This window comes from Perognathus longimembris, chromosome 12, assembly GCF_023159225.1.
Source record: "Perognathus longimembris pacificus isolate PPM17 chromosome 12, ASM2315922v1, whole genome shotgun sequence".
Classification (NCBI taxonomy): Eukaryota; Metazoa; Chordata; class Mammalia; order Rodentia; family Heteromyidae; genus Perognathus; species Perognathus longimembris.
Genome location: NC_063172.1, coordinates 59,409,919 through 59,435,111, shown reverse-complemented (window position 1 = coordinate 59,435,111; position 25,193 = coordinate 59,409,919). Strand labels below are relative to the sequence as shown.

At 39.9% G+C, this 25,193-nt stretch overlaps 1 long non-coding RNA gene across 1 annotated transcript; it reads left to right on the top strand.

The window, feature by feature from the left end:
- Positions 1–4,582: 4,582 nt before the first annotated feature.
- On the top strand, positions 4,583–23,003 carry LOC125360558. Its single transcript, XR_007212777.1, has 3 exons — positions 4,583–4,593; positions 7,351–7,356; positions 22,921–23,003. It is a non-coding gene; the product is annotated as an uncharacterized LOC125360558 (long non-coding RNA).
- Positions 23,004–25,193: the final 2,190 nt, after the last annotated feature.

Sequence of the window (25,193 nt, the reverse complement as noted above, 5' to 3'; positions counted from 1 at the left end):
AGGAAACAATCAAAAAATTTAAAAAGAACACTAGAGAATGGGGGAAAAGTATTTGTGAATCATATATCTGACAAGTTATTTCCCAGCAAATATAAGAACTTATATATCCCAATAACAACACAACAACAAAACTACAACAATTTAAAAGTGGAAAGTGGACCTGCACAGACAGTTTCCCATAGACGATATAATAACTGGCAACAGGAATCTGGTATATTGTTCAACTCATCATCAAAGAAATGACCATAAAACCACAATGAGATACCCCCTCACATAGGTAAGAAACAGTTTTTATCAGAAAGGATAACAAACATTGGAAAAACTGTAGAAAAAAGACGCAGCTGGTGTGAATGAAAATAAAGTTGTTAGAAAAAACAATATGGCAACTCTTCACACAAATTAAAATTAAAACCACCACATGATCTAGTAATGCAGGCTCTTGGCACATGTTCATATACCCAAAGGAAATAAAAAAGATATATCAAGAGTTATTTGTAGTCTTACATTCACTGCAGCATCATAAACAGCCAAGATATGGAAAGAGCTTAAGTGTCCACTGATGAGTGACTAATGAAAATATTATATATATATGTGTGTATAGATATGGATTTACATGTATGTGTGTATATGCATATACACATAATTGGATTTTATACACATGACACACACATACACACATAATGTGATACTATTCAGCCATACAAAGAAATCTTGTCAGTAGTGACATGGATAGACCAGAAGGACATTTATGCTAAGAGGCTAGGTGAAATAAACCAATTGCGCAAAGACAAGTACCACGTGATCTCATTATATGAGGAATCTAAAAGGTCAAACTCACAGGAGCAATGTGGAATTGTGGTTTCCAGAGACTCAATACACAGAGGGATATTTTGTTTCCAAAGTATTTGTGTTATTCATCAAAACTTTCCAGTCCTTATCAGCCCTTGCTGGCCATAAGAATTCCAAAACCCAAGCCCAGGGCCTGTCACTCTAAAAAAAAAACAAAACCCCAAAAACCCCACCTCTTACTGGATGTCTTCCAGTGCTGTCTAGTGGCATTTAAAAGTTTGGCAGCAGACCTAGTTTTGTGTTCACCTTCTGTTACCTCTGGTTGAATGGTATTAGCTGTTCTATCTTCGGTTAATCAAACAACCTTGAATCTGAAGCCACTTAAGGGCAATGGAAAGTTGATGGATAAGAATGTGGAAACTTGTGGCTGGCGGTGTGGCTCAAGTGGTAGGACATCTGCTTATCAAGTGCAATTCCTGAGTTCAAACCCCCATATAATAACAAGAAACAAACAAAACATGTAGAAAGCGGAAGTCTTTAACACTACACGCACACACATATGCATAATCCTTTGCATTCACACAACAGTAGCAGAGAAAAAAAGTAAGCAGGTCAAAGAAATTTCATAATAAACAAGAGAACGACAAAAAGATTAAGGAGCTCCTTCTTAATATTCCTAAGACCATCTAAATTTATAAATGTTATAAATTTATAAATGTAACATTAATTCTCCTCTAAAACACGTCTGCCACAGACAAAGATACTGATGTTGAGCTGACAGCTCAGTCCCTATATCCTAGAAAAGATGTTTTATTTCTTCATAGACCCACTCCTGAAATTTCAAATCAGGGCTTCCATTCATCTCCACATACCAAGTGAAAAGACATTGGTTGGGAAGTGCCGGGCTAGATTCAGCTCCCCTGGTGTGGGGATGCTAAGCTTACTCCCTTATCAGTGCTCCCCTTTTCACCCTCTCCCCCGGGCACCCAACCCACGGGCAGCCAAGGTGGAGCAAAGGGACACGGGCAAGCCTAAGGTGCACGTGGCCGAACGAGATCCCCTTTTCCTCCCTCCTTACCCACCCAGGAAGCCAGGCGCACACGGATCTCGGAGACGCTTTGGAGAGCAATCTGGTTTATTCGGGAGAGGCTCACAGTAATATAGTGATGATGACGAGGATTGAGCAGGAGCTGGCGATAGGCTGGCGAGCTTGTCCATCCAAGAGCAGCTCCCAAGGACCTCCCTCATGGGCTAACGTCACTTCCCATAGTACCGCCCTCTGGGCAAAGCCCGCGAAAGGGGAGCACACGTGCTCGCTAGCGCAAGGTGGGGGATGGTCTCAAAGCCACCCCTTCTGGTTCCGGACCCAGAAGGAGATAGGTGTGGCTCACTTCCACACTGCCCCAGGGCTGGGGGAAGGGCGGCATCTCAGGAGCGCTCTCATCGCCCTTCCCCCTTCAAGGCCAAACTGAATCCCCAACAGGGAAGGGTAGGGAAAGCTGGAATTCAGGGCAGGAGCAGCAATGAAAAGACAGAATTTCACTTCATCTCAGCCATCTTCAGGGTACACAGAACTCCAGTTTAAATAGACAAGGAATTAGAGTAGAGGGTATAAGTTATGCACAGTCATTAAATGATCCTGGTTAAAGTATGGCTTGGCTGTTCATTATTAAAGAGTCCCAGTGAAGATATTATTGTTATCACTTGAAATGGAGAACTTGGTCAGGATAAGAAAATCATAGTTGCCGGCTGGGAATGTGGCTTAGAGGTTAAGTGCTTGTCTCCTATTCATGAAGCCCAGGGTTCAATTCCTCAGCACCACATATATAGAAAAAGCCAGAGTGGCGCTGTGGCTCAGGTGGCAGAGTGCTAGCCTTGAGCAAAAAGAAGCCAGGGACAGTGCTCAGGCCCTGAGTTCAAGCCCCAGGACTGGCCAAAAAAAAGAAGAAGAAGAAAATCATAGTTGCCTGGTGGTTGGTGTGGATTGAAGTGGAAATCTGCTGTTCCTTTCTTTGGGGACAGTTTCAGTCCTAAAGATGCTATCAATAGACAAATCCTGTCCTTCCTGCATTCCATTGGTGAGTCCAATGCTACTTTTATTTAGCTAGGGGGCCCTAGCGGAGACAGTGCTTTTCAGCAAAAGCAGCTTTAAGTGTATCGATGCTGGGAGACCTTGCTGAGTGGTCAAAATGGTGAACAGCAAATCTTCACAACAGGGGTCTAATAGGTCCTTTCTTGACTCTGGAACCAAGACTCAGAAAAACGAACAATCAAAAAACCAGAGAGCTGAGTCTCAGTGGCTCAGACCTAGAACACTAGCTGCTCAGGAGGCTGAAACCTGAGGATGCAGTTTGAAGTCAGCTCAGGAAGAAAAGTCCATTGAGACTTTTTTTTAGGGGTGGAGAAGACATTCAAATTTTATTTTCCAACAGCATCAGCAGGTACAAACCCCAGGGACCGCCCTCAGGTCCCACATTCATTGGCAGGCATGTTCAGTGGGGCTGGGCAGTGAGGAGCACTTTGAGGTGCTGGGTCCCCTGAACGATGCTCACTTCACAGGGTCAACGGTGAGGCCCGGTAGTATGAACACTTGCAATTCTCGAAGGCATGGCACGACTTGGCAAGAAACAACCTTTTGGGATCCTAAAGGAAGGTGCAGTATGGAAAAGATAACACTTGGGGTGCCATCTTTGTCCTCATTCCAATATGGGGGAACTTTGACACAGTGGAGGGGGGCGTCCCCCTCCCCCCAGAGGCTGGGTCCTTCGTCCTCAGGAAACCATGAGGCCAACCTCCCATCCATCCGTCCAATACTGTCCCATGTACACAAGAGGATAATTATCAAGCAATCAAAGATGTCACGCAGTTCCCACCTGTGCATCAACTCTGAGCTTCTCAGGTTAGGCCTGGGAAGACGTCATTGGTCATCAAAGTGGAAAACAAGAGATTGCCCTACAAAAAGAATATTTTTTTTAATGAGGTAGATAAATTAAAGGGATCATGCCCAGGACTTAGCCTGGTCCAACGTTGCAGTCTTCACACAATTCTCAGGGCGGAGGTGAGAAGGGCAACTTCATTCATTCCTTGACTTAAGTTACACCAAGGAAACAAATCAACAAAGTTGGCAGGAGAGCCTGAGAGGGGCCATGCCTATCCGCTCCTTCTCCAGGAGGAGAAAGTCATGATTCAACAGAGAAGGTGCTGCAGAACCAGGGCGAGCCACCCAGGACGCCCCTCCACCCCTCCCTGTTGCCCTCCTGCTGTCTGGTTGAGACAAGGCTGGTGGGGTAACAGCAGGCACTCTTGGGGCTCCCCAGACTGTACTTAAATAAGCAGCAACGCACGCATCAGTTCCCTAAGACCTGGAGCCCGGAGGAGGGCACCACACTGAGCTCCTACAGCTGAACAGGTTTCCATTCTACAACCTTAGCTTTCTGGTTTTCTTTTCTTTTGTAAAATACATTCAAACAGCAAAGCCAGACAGGCACTAATAGCTCACATCTGTAATCCTAACTAGCAAAAAGTTGGAAGTGGATATATATTTTTTATATAGATAATCGGTATATAATATATAAAGTATATAATATGTAATAAATATAATACAACATGTAATATTATGTAATATATTCTATATTTATATATGTATCAAGTGATAGTGTGTCAGCCTTGAGCACAAAAGTCAAGCAAGAGTGTGGAGGCCCAGAGTTCAAGTACCAGGACTGCAATATACACACACCAAAAAACCAAACAGATTTAAAAATTTTTACTTTAAAATATTCTTATGCTCAAATATATTTTAAAAAAGTACAAGTTGGATAGACACATCATATGGTTTCTTAATACTGTGAATAAACTCTTTTATTTCTCTCTGACATTGAATTAGAAAGAAAAAGAAAACCAAAGAGAGTGAAGGAGAGAGATAGTGACTAGACTAGCTGGGGAGGAAATACCCATGCATAATTATCTATAGGCTAATCATCTACATGTGATATTTCCATAGTGCCCAAACCCATAGCCCTATATGGGTAGGCTCACACAATTCAATTAACAAATATTTCATAATTCCAGTGAGGCATGAATGATAAATGGTTTTGTTTGAGAGAGCAAGTAGGTAACAGAAAATAGAGAACAACTCCAGAAGTTCAAAGAGTCCTTGGTAAATGTTTTAAATTTTTGCTTTTTTTTTTTTTTTTGCCAGTCCTGGGGCTTGAACTCAGGGCCTGAGCACTGTCCCTGGCTTCTTCTTCTCAAAGCTAGCACTCTACCACTTGAGCCACAGTACCACTTCTGGCTTTTTCTGTTTATGTGGTACTGAGGAATCGAACCCATGACTTCATGCATGCAAGGGAAGCACTTGGCCACTAGCCCGTGTTCCCAGCCTGTTTTAAAATTTTAACCAACATGAAGCTGTTACAGAAATAATTCTGCTTGCACATGAGCAAGGAACTTGGAGTCATTTATCAACACAGACACCACAAGGAACTAAATGCCCTCACTAATTCCAGGCCTCAGCAAGTACAATGCCTAATTGTGGCGTGTCATCTTAGAACACAACAAAAGGACACAAAACTAACATTATGGCTTAGTGGCTGTATTGTTACTACATAATCAATTACCCTAAGCTGGGCACACCTGTAACCTCAGCACTCAGGAGGCTGAGGCAAGAGGATCCAGAGTTCAAAGGACAGGCTGGGTAACATAGTGAGACCGTGTTCCAAGAACAAGCAAATAAGCAAACCCAATTACCCTAAACCACATAAATATTAGATCATAGTTTCTGGGATCCAGGAATCCAGACCGGCTTAGCTGGGTGCCTGAGTATTTTCTGAAGTTGCAGTCTTTTCAGAGCCAGACTGAAGCAGTCTGCATTTACTCATGTAGTTCTTGGCTTTAGAAATCTGTGTCCAGGTTCGCTTGTGTGGTCTTCTCCTCGGGCTGTCTCACAACATGGATGTGGCTCTCTTCATGGTGAGGCATGGACAGTGAGAGGATCCTGCCATCTTCTTAAAACCTAATTTCAAAGGCACATTCCATCACTTCTGCTGGATTTTGTTCCCTAGAAATAAGCAAGTTCATCCGTTTACCAGGGCACAATTAGCAGAAGGCAGGAATCTGGGCTCTTCTTGGAGGCTTCTTGATGCAGAGGCTGGGAGGCTGCTAGCCTCATGAATCTCTCTGTGCCTCTGTTTCCTCACCTTCATTAAGGAGATCATAAAGCATTGACTGCATAGGGTTGTTATAAAAATAAGGCCTTGAAACACTGGTGTACCAGTTAAGCCTTAGAGAGGTTGCAGGTGTTATTTAACAGGTTATAGATCTCAAAAGGTTGCGGGATAAACATGGAAACTTCCCAGATGCCCCTCAGTAGATGAGTGGATCAGGAAAATGTGGTACACATACACAATAGAATTCTATGCTTCCATCAGAAAGAATGGCATTGCCCCATTCATAAGGAAATGGAAAGACTTGGAAAAAAATCATATTAAGTGAAGTAGAGCAGACCCAAAGAAACGTAGGCTGCATGGTTTCCCTCATTTGTAATAACGACAGTATGTATAGGATATTCTTAGCAGAGGATCACAATGACTCAAAAAGGATGTGGATATGACCATACAAAACAATGCTTAGAGAAATGAACTCCTAGAAATGGAAGCAAGAGGGATGTTTTTATGGTACTGTTTGCAGTTATTTCTTCTTTCTTTTTTTCCTTTGATTTATTCCCTGTTGTCACTGTTTTTGATTTCTATGTACTCTTTGTCTTGTATATAAGTTTATCTGATTTGGGGAAGGAAAGGGAATCACAGAAACAGTGGGACAAAGGGTGAACCAATGCAACGGTGATACTCACTACACACTATTTTGGAAATGAATTTTACTTGGGTGGGAAGGGAGTCTGGAGGGAGCAGAAATGAGGGAGGGGGTGATACTTTAAAAAGAAATGTACTCATTACTTATGTAACTATAACCCCTCTGTACATTGCTTTTACAATTACAATTTTTAAAAATGGAAACTTTCTATATGGGATTACACAGTAAGCGACATGTTTGTTGAATATACTATCTTTTGTTTTTTTTGCCAGTCCTGGGCCTGAACTCAGGGCCTGAGCACTGTCCCTGGCTTTTTTCTTCTCAAGGCTAGCACTCTACCATTTGAGCCACAGCGCCACTTCTGGCTTTTTCTATATATGTGGTGCTGAGGAATTGAACCCAGGGCTTCATGTATGCGAGGCGAGCACTTTATCACTAGGCCATCTTCCCAGCCCTGAATATACTATCTTATATACAAGTAGCACTCAGGAATGGTGGAATTATAAATGACTAGCTGAAATGTGGCTAGAGCTCCCTTCTCATAGATTGAGCCTCAGATAAAAGTAGACGAAGCATCAGATGAGTCAGTATCCCTCACTAAACTCCCCAGGTAGGAATTCTCAGAACCTGAAGATCAGTAGCTTTAGCCTAGATTTGCAGTCCTCGTTCCTATTCCTGAGAACAAAGTAGGGAATAGGGCACCTCTTGACTTTGACCTTCACAAAAAACATATTTGAGAACTGACCATTTTAGTTCAAGGTTAGAGAATTCCAATAGGACTAAAGTCAAAGTAAACATGTCCTTGCAAGCCATTATTGATTTAAGAGGACAGCTATGCCTCCCTACTAGACCTGAAAACCACACAACCACCAAAAAGAAAGCTGCATGACTTAGTAAAGAGCTCTTTCTTGATTCCCTTGTGAGGCTGGAAAGTGTAGGAACAAGAGTATTCAGAGGCCAAATACCAGCCATCGACGTCTATCATCTTCTATCAAGTCTATCACAGTCTATCATGCAGTACAGAAACAGAAACATAACTTCTCTATAAGTAAATGTAATTTAGTGATAGGAAGTAAAGTACAATTGTTAAATTATTTCTATTACTTTTCAAAGGATTAGGCCTTGTGATTTATTAAGTCAGATAAAAATTTCAAATGTTTAACTCTACCCAATGTTTTGAACTGAGAGGAAACAAAAATAGTATGCTTATTTCATGCTTTTTACATGTTAATTACAAATACTTTGGGCCTGATTCATTGTCTGCCCATTTACGCTAACCACACCCTATGACATATATAATGTTTTTTTTATCTATTTTCTTTTTTTTTAAATCTATTTTCATAGAACAAACTGAAGCTGATAGAAGTCAAGTAATTTGTGACCAAGCAATGATCTGAGTCCTGTAACCCTTACTTCATGGTTCATGTTCCTTGTCACAAGGTTAATGGTTGAGGAAAAAGACAGAATTATCAAACTGATAGACTGTATGAGAGAGAAATTTTTTCAACTTGTAGCTGTTCTATGGAAAATAACTGAATGAAAGGAGGAATACCATGAAAAAAAGGCTCAAATGTCCATTATAAAGGAAAAAAAATCATAATGAGATATTTCCATATACAAGTAAAAGTCACATATATCAAAAACAGAAGATAACAAATTTTGGTGGGTCTATGGAAAAAGAATATCTGGAATAATGTTAGTAAGAATGTAAACTAGTAGAGATATTGAATGTGGAGCTTTTGAATATAGATTTAAGAATGAAATTAGCATGTCAGGAAGACATGTGTACTCCCATTTTCATTTCACTGTTCTTCACAATAGTGAAGATGCAGAATCAACTTGCATCCCATCAATGCGTGAAAAAAGAAAATATTATATATACATACACACATCCTCAATGGTACACTATTCAGCCTTTTAAAAAGGAGGCTTTTTGTTGTTAAAGACTAAAGCTGGAGAATGCTAAGCATAGTGAAAGACATCATGCTTGGTGGGGTTGAATTTAGGGCCTGGGTATTGTCCCTGAGTTGTTTTTTTCTTTTCTGAAGGCTAGCGCTCTACCACTTTGAGACACCTCTTCCTGTTTTCTGGTGGTTAATTGGAGATAAGAGTCTCACAAACTTTCCTGTTTGGGCTGGCTTTGAACCCCAATCCTCAGATCTCAACCTCCTGAATAGTTAGGATTACAGGTGTGAGCCACCGGATCCTTGTGCCTATGGTGTTTTCTTTCTGATCATGGGATACATAAGACATAATTCCATTCTAGGAAGATGTAGGTTACTGGGGGGAGGGGAGTTTGTTTCAGGTTGGTCCTCGCCTGGGGGCTGTCGCTCTTCCAGTACCTGATCTGCCTGCCAACTGCTGTTTCTGCCCGGCAGTCACCTATCCTGGGCTCAGCACCCGAAAGCCGCCATGCACAAGGTCTGTTCACCTCACAGCTACCTCAGAAAATGGCGTGCTTCCAAAGATGACAAAGCACGTTTGTGCAACCTGGAGCTCTAAAAACACTTGAGAGTAGTTGTGCTTAGATTTTTGTTGTTTGGGAATCTGCTGCCATGTCTACAAAACCTTGAACATCATCAGTGATATGTACTTAAAAGCAACTGATAAACCAGTATTGGCTGGTCCCTACACGTTACGGGAAGACACACTGAAACAAGAATAAGCACTACAGTTACAAGAGTAAGTACATATCCAGATCCCACAGGGTTATTTTTAACCTTTAGTTTTTTTTATATACTTGGCCATATAAATATTAATGATTTAGAATAGTTCTCCCTATTCAATTGCTCATAATATCTCATGAAAAAAATCTTTCCTAACTTGGAGTGGGTATTTTTATTTGAATTAAAAAAAAAATTTCTGGGGTTTGAACTCTGGGCCTGGATGCTGTCCCTGAACTCTTCAGCTCAAAGCTAGTGCTCTACCACTTGGGCCACAGCGCCACTTCTGGTTTTCTGGTGGCTAATTGGAGTCTTTCCCGATGTTGGTTAATTGGAGATAAGACTTTCCTGCCTGGGCTGGCTTTGAACCACGATCCTCAGATCTCAGCCTCATGAGTAGCTAGGATTACAGACATGAGCCACGGGCTCCTGGCTGAATTTTAAATATTTTTATATATTTACTTTATATGTTTTTGAAGGAAAATGTGACTTAGTTCCCAGATGAATTTTAACTCAGGTGAAAATGGGTGTAAATGTTTTGAATTTGTTTAAATTGTTATAAAGATGTACAGAGGGGTTACAGTTCTATAAAGCGGGCAATGAATACATTTCTTTTTGGACAATGTCACCCCTTCCCTCCCTCTCTCCCAGCGTTTCACTCCCTTTGCCACCCACAAGTTGTACAGTTCATTTTCAGCACGGTGTCTAGTGAATACCACTGCTGCTTTGTTCACGCCCTTTGTCCCCCCCATTTGAGTGGATATTTTTGAAGCCACAAAACAAGGGATCCTGGAAATAGGGCAGTAGTATTGTGCTGATGTTCAGGCATACTTGGTTCCAGAGGAAAACAAAAAGAACTTCCTGGAGAGCTAGCATGAGCATGCTGCCCCCAACCATCCAGGGTCCCATAGCACTCTAAGAATATAGCTTGGCTTTGAGAAATGTCTCTTCAGACCTAAATGTTTAATAGCCAAGTCTCTAAAAACTTGTGGCAGCTTAAAGGTGACACTACTTTTATGGGGATAGTCAGTTTCCACTCTCCTTGTGTCTGGGTGAGCTTTTGACTTATTTGACAACTGATTCAGCATGATAAAACTCAACCTTACATCAGTGTGTATAGACTTATACCTATAATCCTATCTACTCAGGAGATGCAAAGTTAACCTGGACAAGAAAATCTGTGAGACTCTTATCTCCAATTAACCACCAAAAAACCCCCCCAAAGCTGGAAGTGAAGCTGTGGCTCAAATGGTCTAAGCATTAGACTTAGCATAAAAGCTTAAGGACAGTGCCCAGGACCTGAATCCAAGTCCCAGAATTAGCCGCAAAAACAAAAATAAAGACAAAAACCAAACAAAATGCAAACCTCTACATTATAAAACCTCACCCACATAGAAATCCTGCTTCCTGAGTAGCAAGCATAAGGTCCACCCGAGAGCCCTGATGCATCATCACCCACACAGGTTTGTTTGCAGCACAAAGATGGATAGGATGCACAAATTCCAGACATTTCTCATAATTCTGCAAGGGAGAGGACAACATAGAATGAGTTCATAGAAGCCCAACGTATGAGATATAATTCACTCGAAGAGAAGAATCCAAATGCCACATCTAAACATACAAAGGAACCAACAAAATCTGTTGTCTATAGTGGTTCACAGTCCTACTGAACTCGGAAAGCACCACAAAGTTAACAGAATCTTTAAGAGGACAGATCAACATTCCCTCGTGTCTTCAGCTAGACAAGTAAGCTTCTTAGTCACGGTACTATCTTGGTCAAATGTGGAGAGTCAAGTCTGGAGAGGGGACTCTAAGACGACGATGGTGACCTTTGGGCAGGCTTTATTATTATTTGTTATCACATTCCCAATTATTTAAAAAAACAACAACAACAACAAAGTAGGGGCTGGGGATATGGCCTAGTGGCAAGAGTGCTTGCCTCGTATACATGAGGCCCTGGATTCGATTCCCCAGCACCACATATACAGAAAATGGCCAGAAGTGGTGCTGTGGCTCAAGTGGCAGAGCGCTAGCCTTGAGCAAGAAGAAGCCAGGGACAGTGCTCCGGCCCTGAGTCCAAGCCCCAGGACTGGCCAAAAAAAAAAAACAAAAAAAAACCCACAAAGTAAACAAAGTTTAAAACATACACAATGGAATACTACATAGCGATTAGAAATGGTGAAATACTGGCATTCGCAGGGAAATGGTCAGAACTTGAACAAATACCGTTGAGCGAGACAAGCCTAGAACACAGAAAACAAAGGGGCATGATCTCCCTGATATATGACTGTTAAGGAGGGGGGAGGGGGAGACAGTAGAGACCAGGTCTGCGAAACCAAAAACTTTTTTTTTTTTTTTTTTTTTTTTTTTTGCCAGTCCTGGGGATTGGACTCGGGGCCTGAGCACTGTCCCTGGCTTCTTTTTGCTCAAGGCTAGCACTCTGCCACTTGAGCCACAGCGCCACTTCTGGCCATTTTCTGTATATGTGGTGCTGGGGAATTGAACCCAGGGCCTCACGTATACGAGGCAAGCACTCTTGCCACTAGGCCATATCCCCAGACCACCAAAAACTTCTTGTCAAATGGTATTTCCCACAGGTTTGGGTCAGCTACCCTACATTATGTAACTAAAACCAAACAACTACTCAACATATAAAGGTCAAAAATTGACCTCTCAGTGGAATACAATAGCTCAAAAGCTATGTATGTGCATTCATATAAGACTATTGTCGACATATTGTCTAATGTCGACATTACATTTAAAGCCCTAGGCGAATTTTCTTTAGCGTAGGCCATGTGGCTACTGTGTATGTTCTTGGTACATTGTGTATTGTATATATGTCTACCTGACCTAGGGAAGGGAAAGAAAAACAGGGTGTAAGATATCACAAGAAATGTACACACTGCCCTACTATGTAACTGTACCCCTTGTGCACAACACCTTGTCAAAAATTTTTGTTTAATTAATAAATTATATATAAAAAAAGAAAGTGAAAGAAACTGAAAAGTAAAAAAAAAAAAAGTTTAAAACAGCTAAAAGGAACGTTTCCTATTTTGCAGAGTGGTGAGCAAAGGACTTAAACCAATAGAAGATAGAACCAGACTTTTATGATGCCATACGATTTGAAAGACTTGCCTGTTTGCTAAGCCATCTGATTTTTACATAAGCTCATTTGAGGCATGAGCAAACAAACAATTTGAGCAACAAGCACCTTCAAACCTGAAATTTGAGGAGTGCTCAGTCTAGGATAGGATGCTAACCTGGTGGAATCTCACTTAGAAATTAGTTCAGGTATCTGAAGAAATGGGACATGTTGGTGGTTGTTGTTGTTGTTTTTCCCATGCTCCAGTTTCATTTTATTGTGACTTTTAGGGGGGCGATGGGGGGTATACTGGAGTTCAAACCCAGGCCACTTGAGCCATGCCACTACTTTTTTGTTATTTTACGGATAATGTCTTGTATTTTTGCATGTGCCAGTCTGAACTACAGTCCTGTTATGCTTCCTATTTATTTATGCTCAGAGGTATGTGGTTTACTGGTTGAGGTGATATCTGGCTAAGTTTTTTGACTAGACTAGCTTTGAGTAACATTTCCTCTAATCTCCACCTCCCGAGTAGCTGGGATTACATGTGTGAGCTATGGCATCAAAACGAACATCTTTATGTTTAGAAGGGCTTATGGTTTGTAGGTGCTTGAAAAAGTCAAACTTGAACAAAGCATGAGGATAAGATTTCCTAGAGACAGGTTAGTCAGGGACATGCCCTCTCTTGATTCCCTTAGAAATGGTACCCTTTTCAAAGCCTGTACAGTAATAAGCTTATGAGAAAAAGTTAAACCTATGACTATGTGTATCAGAAAAAAAATCAGAAGTGAGATGTGCATGTGAGTACTAGAAAGCTTACAAATGCCATGTATTTGGTCACTGGAGAGCTGTATGGTTTCCAAAGTCAACATAGGCGCTCAGTTTACACATAGGAGCCAGAGTAACTCTGGACTCAACAGGCAGGATCAAGGCCATTTACTGATAAGAGCAAACCAGGAGCAGTATTTATCAAGGTCTTTTTCTGGAGAGAACATTGATATCAGACTTGCACATGGCTTTGATCCTTTGTGTACTTTACTTCTAATAAAGTATTTCTTATGCTAAGGTTGTTTTATAGTCTTAGGTTATAAACTGTAGTCAAATAGCATTTAAAATAAACATAATGCTATAGCCACACTTTCCTTAAGGTATCAAATTAGTATGGAATGGATTTGGAAAATGCTGCCTACTACAATTTCTTTTTTTTTAAGTTGTTATTATAAAGGTGATGTACAGAGAGGTTACCGTCATGTAAGTCAGGTATTGAGTACATTTCTTTTGGGGCAATGGCACACCTTTGTTTACTACAATTTCTAAGAAAGGCAAATCCTATTGAACTCCTCCTACTCTACTTTTTTCCTGCTGAACATATCAGGGCCTAAGTTTCCTCAGGGTCTAAGTTTACGGCTAGAGACAGAAAATAAGTATTCCTTAGGATTTAACTGAAAGGGTTTAGAAGCATGTCCTCTGTTTCATTTCTATTTGGAAAGAAGCTGTGACATCAAATAAATACTAAAATAATTAAAATACCTCAATTTTCCAAAAGGGATTTACTTTGATAAAAAGATATCAAAGGTAGTTTTCTTCAAGATAGTAGTAGCTCATGATAGGGAATTTCTAAACTTTCAAGCTAGTTAGATTGATTGGCAATGGATATTGACCATATCGCTTTCACAAATCTTGGGAAAAGTGTAAGAGTTTAAAATTAATAAGGTCTTGATATTTCCATTTGATCTGACAATAAAAGATGTGACTTCATAGGAAATTTGAAATTCTAAGAAGCATCTAGCTCCATACAGGAAGCACTGCATCCAGACGTAATAGGGAACAGGACAAAGGAGAATCCCAAACAAGGGGCTGCCAGAAGGACTTCTAAATAACAGGAATGCCTTGTTCCCTGTAAGGCAGGGTAGTACCTTCACTTGCTGGGCACTTGTCTGGGGCTCACACGTGTAATCCTAGTTACTCGGGAAGATGCAATCTGAGAATTGCTGTTCACAGCCAGCCTGGATGGGAAAGTCCTTGAGACTTGTATCTCCAATAAACCACAAAAAAGCCAGAAGTGGAGCTGTGGTAGAGTGGTAGAGTGCACCCAAGAACAGCACAAAACAAAACAACAATAAAAAACCTGCTGAGATTACATTGCAGTTGTTTATATTGTTATAGTATTTCTCTGCCCTGTCACCTTCTTTCATTGAAGGTGGCTACCAACAAGAAGGGCCTGTGGGCTAAGGTTTGGTAATTTTGAGGGTAGAGTTGTGCAGAAGGCACAGAAGTGTCTCGGCTCAACAGTTGTGTCCATGGAATCGGGTAGGAAGAATGCATGGGAACACTGGGAAGGTAGTTCACAAAGCAAAAGAATTAAACAGGTAAGGATCTCCATGAACCTAAAGTCTGTTTGGAATGTAGTGGAATTTGAAGTAGAGCTTTCAACTTGCAAAAGACATGGACGTGAGAGTCAATTGCCTCTAGAAATTAGGAAAACTATGACTACTTCTTGTTGCATTATCTTGTTTTTGTTTGTTTGTTTGCTGGTCCTGGGGCATGGAACTCTCAGCCTAGGTACTGCTCCTGAGCTTCTTTTGCTCAAGGCTAGCACTCTACCTCTTGAGACACAACTCAATTTCTAGCTTTTGGGTAATTTATTGGAGATAAGTGTCTCATAGACTTTCCTTCCAGGGTTGAATTCAAACCACAGTCTTGAGATCTCAGCCTCCTGAGTATCTAGGATTAGAGACATGAACCACCAGCACCTGGCTACCCTACCTTTGTTTTATTTCTGTCTCATCTCCTCAAAACCTCTGTCTCTCTCCTACAGGAAACAGGTGTAGTTAACAAGCACATAGCTATTTCTCTATAATGTTCAGTTTTCTCACTCCTGGAAGCATTATTAGTTTCTATTTCACTAAGATGCTAGAGCTCTAATTTTTCCAGAACTATTTCGGAATGAGTAGTAGAGGTAAGAATTGGTCGTAGGACACTTAGATACAATGAACAGCAGATGCCTCTTCTAGGCAGGATTTGATTTCCTCTGGATATAGTCTCTGGATATAGCATCATCAACTCTCCAGAGGCCTTCCAGACTTTCAGCCTCAGTCTAGGGCTGCATCATTGGTTCCTCTTGTTCTAAGGCTTTCAGCTTTTTGGTTGAGCAGCTATTGGTTTTCCTACCTCTCTGATATGTAAACGTCCATTATAGGGCTATTCAGCTCCTGTTAGTGTAAGCCAGTCAAATAAGCACTATTACTATTATAATAGAATGGTCTCTGTACATATACACATGTACATATATACATACATTCATTTATTCTATTGGTTGTTTCTTGGGAGAACCTTAATACATCAATGGTGGAGACACAGTGGGGAATTTAGGATGTCTACTCTTAAACAGCAATCCCTTTCATCTTCATTTTGCAATTCTACCACTCGTATCACTTCATAGACTCAATGATAATAAAGTTGAATCCATAATTTTGAAAAGGTAAAGATTAAAGCATAATTTATTGTGGTAAGAACTGGCAAGTGCTAAGGAAGAAAAGAATTGAAACTGAAAAATGAGAATGTAGCTCAGGCAAGCATGAGGAGAGATGCATAGGCTAAAAACAGGTAGAGACTGAAGGTTATGGCGGTGGACACTGTACCACATGAAAGACTGAAGAACTCGGTGGAGTGTGTTACAGACTTTCCAAGCAGATGGTTAATGAGTGATTCACATCTGGGCAATGTTCGATGGGTGATATGCTCAGGCGTTAAGACTACACAGATACCACCAACATTTTCCCAATCTCACATGACTATATTTCCGAAAGGGCTAATCCTAGCTAGGCAACTATTTCTTATCTGTACTGCAGGGCACCACAAAAGGCATTGTTAAATGATAACGGTGTCTGGTCATACTATTTATTAAAGTGGCTAAGGTAAAGATACTGATGAAATTTTTTTGATAATTATACATCCCCTAGAGAAGGGAAAAGTAAGTATCCATATCTCATATCCTAATGTGAATATGTCAAAGGTGATTAACTTCAAGATTTTACAAGATTCTTGCTATAGACCAGTGAAAAAAGGATAGACATATACCCAATTTAAAGATATAATTTTCTCACAGAATTAGTGCCAGAACTTTTAATTCAAATACCTTCTGCCACGTTTTTCTCTTGAGACAGGGTCTCACTACATAGCCAAGGCTGGCTTCAAACTCACGACCATCTGCCTTAGCCGGCAGAGTATCATGATTACAAGCATGAGCTTCAATGCCTGATTTCTATCACATTGTTCTCGATGTAATGAAGTCACTAGTGTATGTTGGAAAAACAAAATAAAAAGTAGTAAACATTGAGGAAAAACCAATAATTGAAACATTCCAAGAGGTAAATAGAACCAAAATTACTCTCTACACATTTTATATTTTATGAAGATGTTTTAAGCTAATCCAATAGTTACCATATTTTCTAGGAAACTACCTAGTATTATCATCTACAAAATGGTTATTCTAGTATCTCTGTAGGTATATTGAAGATCACTAGTAAGAAATGAAGAAGCAGGTAGAGTGGCATATGCTTTTAATCTGTAGGAGGCTGCAGGTGGCATCTCTAGTTTGAAAAACCAACCTGGGCTACCCAGCCCCATAAAAAAAAAAAATAAGGAAAATGTTAACTGTGAGGGGTGCATCAGAACACGAAGAATGGCTCTTTGGTATGCTGAGTATTTCAACTAGATTGCAAGCCCTCAGAAGCATCTGCACAAAGGCTCTGCCTCCTGCCTTTGGCTGTTCGCTTTCAGAGGGACTGAGAGCAACCAGAATTCCTCTCGCTAGAGGTAGGTCATAGACACTCGAACCTCTCTCTTTCAAAGCAAGCCATAAAACTTAGAAAACTGAAAATTATGTCCCTCCTTTCTCTTCTCTTCCTTGAAGATCTTGTTCTGGAATGTCTTCATCTCATAGGAGGGAAGAATATTACACATAGCCCCTTCCCCCCAAAAGAAATCAGGACAGACTATATTTTTTTAATCCTCCACACCATCTATTGCCATTAGATCATGCTATTTGGTCCAATCAAGTTTCTACATATCGTCCGTTTCCTCACAGATTTTTCCCCTAGGTCTTGGGATCTTTATTTGTAAAGGCCTAGCTCATAGAAAACTTCACCAAAGTTGTTACTTTTCTCTCTCATTAACTAGTCTTTTGCTACAGGAGTGTCAGCCATAGCCCTTGTGATATACTATCATTTTTTGTTCCCAGCAGGCCAGTGGGAACTGAACTACAGCAAAGGTTAGGAGACAATGACTTCATATCTACAAAGGGAATCTTCTAAAGTCATCTGACTTTTCTCCCTATGCAAATAAGAATCACACTTATTCCTTTTATCTTTTAAGCTTCTTTTGAGCAGGCCATATAAAAGAAAGTTACACAATCTTTGGAGACTTAGAAGTATATAAAACCAAATAAAAATTACTCACTCTCAGATAAAGATTTTTAGATATTTTCACATATGCATCAAGTGAAAGTTAGCAGCAGCACTGTTATATATAGCAGGAATACATACTTCAACATAATTACTTACATAAAATCCAGCTCTGAAGAACCATCCACAAAAGTGAAATTAGAGGACTTATTTGCAGGTATGAAATAGCAGTTTACATCATAATTTTTTTAGAAAAACTTCTAGGAATGCAAACATCTTTCATTAATTTTACTAATAATAGGTTATGGTGGTTATTTTTCATATAAAAACTGAGAAGCACAATTTATGAGTTTAGTCATCTAGTGATTCTTTGCATGTGAGGTGAGATCAAATGCACATGTTATGTAATCACTAAGGCAGATGTGATAGGAATCCAGTCAGCTTCTGTCCCTTTCATTACATCAAAACCAAAATAAAATAAAAACTTAAAAAGGATTACAATACCTGTGGATATACTTGTGTTAAAATTCATCTCTTACTCACTTTACTTAGTATAATTTTTTCCAAGTCCTTCCATTTCCTTACAATTGGGGCAATGTCATTCTTTCTGATAGAGGCATAGAATTCCACTGTGTATATGTACCACATTTTCCTGATCCATTCATCTACTGAGGGGCATCTGGGTTGGTTCCAGATTCTCGCTATGACAAATTGTGCTGCGATGAACATTGTTGTGCTGGTGGCATTACTGTGATTTTGTTTGTGGTCTTTAGGATAGATACCCAAAAGTGGGGCTGCTGGGTCATAGGGGAGCTCTATAGGGAATAATTAGCACAGATTTAGGCAAGTCACAGCAGAGGATCACAAGAGCCCAACAGCTATACCCTTATGAACACATAAGATGATGCTGAGTGAAATGAACTCCATGTTATGGAAACGATTGTTATATCACTGTTGTAACTACTTTCAACGTGCTATGTGTAACTGTAGCTTCTATTATTGATGATCTTCTTGTATCCCCTTCCTGTGGTTGTACCTACACTATCTCTGTATCTTATCTGAGTATATTGGAAACCATGTATACTGGTAAACAGTGGTATACATGGTAAAAAAAGACAAACAACCACAAAAGCAATACTTGCAAAACTGTTTGGTGTAAATGAACTGAACAACTCATGGGGGGGGGGAGGGGAAGGGGGGAGGGGGAGGGAGGAATGAGGGAGGAGGTAACAAACAGTACAAGAAATGTATCCAATGCCTAACATATGAAACTGTAACCTCTCTGTACATCAGTTTGATAATAAAAATTTGAAAAAGACAAAAAAATTCATCTCTTACTTCAAAGACTACCTATAAAGAACCCCTATTTTTACAAATTGGAAGCTTTAGTGACATTTTAAAAGTCAAATATGGAAATGAAAAGTCAAATGGAAATGAAATACTGAAGTACTAGTTGAGTGTTTAGATATGCATAAAAAGGTTCTCTTAAGGAACATCCAAAATTAAGGGAGCATTATAGCATCATCTTCTTTCTGAAAAATAACTCCAAGAACATTGAAAATTTTGTCCTGTTCGCAGATATCTTTGTTTATAAAGGTTATTTGGAAACCAGTGACTTCAGGTCACGACTGCCATCTCTGTTTGCGTGGAAGATTGCATAATGCAGTTAAATTAGATAACAGAACAATATCTAATGAAAGTGAGAATTTTCTTTGTAAGTGCAGCCAAACAGAGAGAAGTCAAAGTCAACAGCTCCTCAATCTTTAGGGGTTTGAGTGCCACACGATTAAAGCCTTTACAATCACGACTTTCTGCAGCTATTCATAAAGTTATTACATTAAAATTAGTACACTCAATTATGGTTACATTTCATGAACTCTTCTCATACTTTTAGAACCTCAATAATAGAGTAATAAATAAGTGATGAAGAGATGGTTGGTGTAGTAACTCCCTTCTGTTAAATTATGTGAAATTAATTTAATAAAACAAATTGAGTAGCTATTAGACAGGTTGGCACTATGTAATCTGTACAAAGACACAAGGTCTATAAATGAAAATAATCTGCCCGGTGCCAGTGGCTCACACCTGTAAGCCTAGCTACTCAGGTAGCTGAGATCTGGTTCAAAGCCAGCCCAGGCAGGAAAGTCTGTGAGACTCTTAGCTCCCATTAAATACTACCAGAAAACTGGAAGTGGTGCTATGGCTCAAATGGTAGAGTGCTAACCTTGAGTGGAAGAGCTCAGGGACAAGCAAACACCCAGACCCAGAGTTGAAGCCCCACAAGCAATGGGGGAAAAATAATCCTTTCTCCTCAGTAGATGGATTGCCAAGTGGCTAGCCTATATGTGTATATACATATTTTTTTCTGAATAATTAAGAACTACCAAATGGATTGTAGGGTTTCACTCTATCTAAGATAATGTTTCTCCCGGCCTTCAAACTTCTAGAATCCATATTCTAGATCTCCACAACTTTCAGTCTCATGAATTGCTGGGTTTCTGCACATAAGCATCTCACCTAATGTTAGCCTTTTTCATCCAGTTCGACCATGAGAAACAGCCAAGAGATTCCGCTCACCGCTACACAGGTACCATTTCTGGAAATGAACAAGGTGGACACTTCTGGCATCTCTTTCTTCTTTAAAATCGATTTCCTAGTGATTGTTTTGTTGAAATTTGACTCTGAATGCAGTCAAGAACCAAGAAAAGTAAAGGAAGGGGTGGGTGAAAGGTGAGTGAGACTGTTGGAGGGGTGATACTGATCAAGATGCCTTTTACTCATAAACTGTTAAATGGCACCTCCTTTGTACAACTACTTAAAGATAGTAAAAGTTAAGAAAACAAAAAACAAGCCTAATCAAAATGTACAAATGCTTTCTATCACCAGTGGTAACTCCTATGGGTAGCACTTTGAATCTCATTTTGAAGTCTTTAGTGCATATATTCTTTCAGTCATTCACTGATTTCTTGAACCATTCAGTGAGTGATTCCTATAAGATACTGTTCTCAAGTCTAGGACTAACGCAGTACACAGACAACTCCCCACTCTCTTAGAATTCAGTTTCTCAGATATTAGGTAAATGGATAGAGACTATGTTAGCAGATATGAATAAAAGTTAAATTAATAAGAAAATACCAAAATTGTTCATGCTTTGGGGTAACTGAGAAAGATAAGGACAGCTTTACACTGAAGCATCAAGGAAAGAATATTTCTCTGAGGACATACAATAGAACAGTGAAACTATAATTTGCTACCTGTAGATATATAAGGCCTTCAATAAATGGTTGACCTAGTTATCTCTAAACTTGTTACTGCTGAGATCTGAGGGTTGCAGTTCAAAGCCAGCCTAGGCAGGAAAGTCTATGGGACTCTTACCTCTGACAAACTACTCAGAAAAAGCAGGAAATGAGGCTGTGACTCAAGTGGTATAGTGCTAGCCTTGAGCACAAGAAGCTCAGGGACAGCACCTAACCCCAGAGTTCTGGCCCCAGGACCAGCCAAAAAACAAAACAAAACAAACAATTCATTGTATACATCACAAAACTGAGAAATGTAAGGGAAGGTATTGGCCAAAAGGGGGTGAGATTATTGAAGTAGTAATACAGATCAAGACACACTGTATTGATATATTGCTTTTTTAAAGTGATACCTCCTTACATAAAAACAAAGTAAATGAAAATAAACATTAAAAGACATGTAGTATTCACTCCCAATAGGTTAAAGTTAGAAGTCACAAAGTATCTTGCCTAAGTAATCTCAATCAGTATTGCCATGCTAGTGTAAACTATGGAGGGAAAGGACAGCTGAGAACCTGGTAATAATAATAAAAATAAAGACAGTTGTCTTTAATATATCCTTAATCTTTTAGCTCTTCAGATGCTGTTAGCACACACACTTCAATGATTAGACAATATAGACAATGTATTGTGAATTGTATCTTAAGTCAGACTCCACTAGTTTTTAAGTTACCTATTGCTTATTGGGCCTTCAAATAAAGCAAGTATGGTGACACAATCAATAAACTAGTGACTTAACTTGCATTTTTTCCTAGGAGCTGCCCTTGCAACCATGCCAGTGAGACCCTTAGAAACCAACTGTAGTATTCAAGTAGCAGCTGCCTACAGTGATCTGCATCTCCTATCTAAAGTCTAAACTTTCTCCCATCCAAGTACTAACCACAGGCCCGACTCTGCTTAGCTTCCGAGATCAGACGAGATCGGGCACGTTCAGGGTGGTATGGCCATAGACTAAAGTCTAAACTTTCTAACAGTACCTTTCTGCCCAGATTGAGATCACAGCTATGAATTCTTAGAGGCAAAACTTTTGAGCTAAATGTATTACAACTAGTTATTAGTTCTAGTACCCATGCCATTTTCATGTGTTATACAAACACACAGCTACACACAAACACTGGGACTCCTTTTGTAAACTATTTAATTGAAGTGAGAAGACACTTTAATTAAAAATTATATAGATGATGATGAAAATTTTTTCATGACAATATTTATCATAAACACATTTTGTTATCACCATCACACAAACTCTGAAGGGGAAACAATTCATTTTGTAATAATATACTTTATGATGTTTTCAGAAATTCATGGTGGCAAAAGTTAAGCAGCACCTGAACTTTTTGTGTAGTTAGAATAAAAAACAGAGCATCCATGAGAAACTGAGATGGTATTGCTGTATCTTGAGTCCTTCACTGTTCCCAAAGAGGATTCAGAGAAAATTAAGCCACAGGAAGTTACTCATGTTAAAATAACCTACTCAATCACTCAAGTAAAACTACACACCTAAGAAAATTTAAAAACATTTTCAATGAGTTTCAGTGAGAAGTCTTTATTGGTAAGCAAACATTTTTTTGAAACTTTTTGATTACATATCATGCAAAATGACTGTCCTTACATACTTGTCCAATTGCTCATTGTGATAATTCTTTCTCCAAATAATTATAAATTTTTAAAGCTACAGTGACTACAGTAGTAAAAATGACTCTCAATGAAGCAAACACTGAACACATGTGAAGTATTGGCCTCACTTTTGGATGTTCAATCCCTTTCCCAATGTTAATCTCTGCATTTTGTAAAATTTACATACAAAAATGGCAGTCATTTTTTGTATGTGCATCTATAGGCATTCCCCTTCATTGATCTAAAAAAAATATAAGAAGAAAACTTCAAATAATATCACAAGGGTCAATGTTTTTCCCTGTTCATCCAAACAAGACAATGCCCTTTTACTTAAAAATGTTTCTTTCAAGAATCATTTCATTAGGGCAATCATTTTGCTTCACTTAAAAAGTAGTCTTATCAGCCAGGTGCCAGCAGCTTGCAAATGTAGTTCTACCTATTCATGAGGCTGAAAACAGGAGGCTGGATATGTGAGGCCAGCCCAGTCAGACAAATTCATCAGTCTCCTACCCAGCAGCTGGGGGTGGTAATGCCCACCTGTCACCCCTAGCTACTGGGAGGCCGAGACAGGGAACATTATGGTCCCAGGCCTGCCTGGACCAAAAAAGTATGAGATTCTGTCTCTGTGGGAGTTAGCTGGACATGATGATGTGCACCTGTGACCTTAGTAAGGATGAGAAGCTTTAGGTGAAGATGGCAAGCCAAAAGTAGGTGGACTGGCAGCTCAGTCACCTGAGAGGCAAAAGAACCTACCCTATCCAATGAGAAACATGGAGGCATGACTCAGTACTGAACTAGGTTCCAAGTTCAAAACCCCAGTACTGTAAAAAAAAAAAAAAAAACTAAGGTAGTTCATCATTGGCATTCTTTCGTGAAATGGAAGTTCTTACCTACATTAAAAAAAATAATAATTGAAAGGTGTGGGGCTTGTTATTGTGTGGAAATCAAGGAAGAATAATATTCTATGACAGAATTCTGCATTACTACTTGTTCTAGTTTTCCAGGACTCAAAAATCTTATCTAAGGGGCTGGGGATATGGCCTAGTGGCAAGAGCGCTTGCCTCGTATACTTGAAGCCCTGGGTTCGATTCCCCAGCACCACATATACAGAAAATGGCCAGAAGTGGCGCTGTGGCTCAAGTGGCAGAGGGCTAGCCTTGAGCAAAAGGAAGCCAGGGACAGTGCTCAGGCCCTGAGTCCAAGGCCCAGGACTGGCAAAAAAAAAAAAAAAAAAAAAAAATCTTAGCTAATTTCCTTGAAAAAAAAACACAAAACACCAGTGAGCCCAGGGAAAGGTGATTCCCAATAGTAACACATCCGAGTCAACCAGCACTGAGTAGGCATACACAACTTCTAGATGCCTGGAAATGGAGAGCAACTTTCCATTCCCAAAGAAGGTAGGACTGCATGGGGGAGACTGGAGGAACTGGGAGGTACACAAGAAAAAGAGCTCAGATTGCCTCTCACTCACTGTTAGGTAGGTTAACAAAGAGCATTTAATCATGAATAGATAGTTCATGGGAAGAATTAGAAGTGTGACCATTGAAGTCTTGGAAGGCAGTGAAGAATACTTAGTGGAAAATTAAAGACAAGAGATCACTGCTATATAGCAGCAAAGCTTACAAGAATTTTGTGCTTGAGTGCAAAGCAGAAACCATGATAGAGATTTCCAAGAAAACAGTGGAAGGTATGATCTGGTCTCTTTTTGCCAATTGTAGCACAATGTGAATATAAATAGATATACTGTGAACAAATACATATAATGCAACCAAGAATTTGGTTAAGAAATCCCCAATCTACTCAAATAGCAAGACATTAAACTGAAGAGGGACCTTGGCAGTATAGCCTTTGGCGAACATCTCAGAAATCAGTAACACAAGGAAGAGGTTAAAGACAGACTTCAGGTATAGGGAGACATAAAAATAGATGGGATTACCTAGGAAAGATGCATGAAGACTATATTCATGACATACACAGGAGACCCACAAGTTTATTTTTCTCTTCCTCTGAGATAGTATTTCACTATGTAGCTCAGGTGGGCCCTGAACTCACAATTTTCAGCCTCCTGGGTGCTGGGATTAGGAGGCTGAAAATACCTTCATAGTAAAAGCAGAAACTGCTCTCTCTTAAGTTGAAAAGTAGAGAGTGTAATATTAAAGATGTCTCTGTCACCCTCCAAGATAAAAAGAAGAAACAGATTCCTACAACTACTCAGGAGGAGGCATGTTCTGCTTTTTGTGAGAAAGGATGCCTGAAGGTGTTACAACCCCAGTGGACTGAGCACTGACCCACAGCTTAATCCTGGGCTCTGAAGCCCACTGGAGTGTGTCTGGCTGGGTTCGTACACTGCTTGGCACCTGTGGCTCCAGTTTTTATACTGCATCTCCCATTCTCTGAACAGGAATGTTTATAATTGCTGTTCTATAGTTGCCAATATACGTGGAAGCAGGCAACCTGATTCCTAGATTCGCAGGTGGAAAGGAAGTATATTTATGGAATCATACCCAGATGCTCTCCTGTACTTAATGTATAT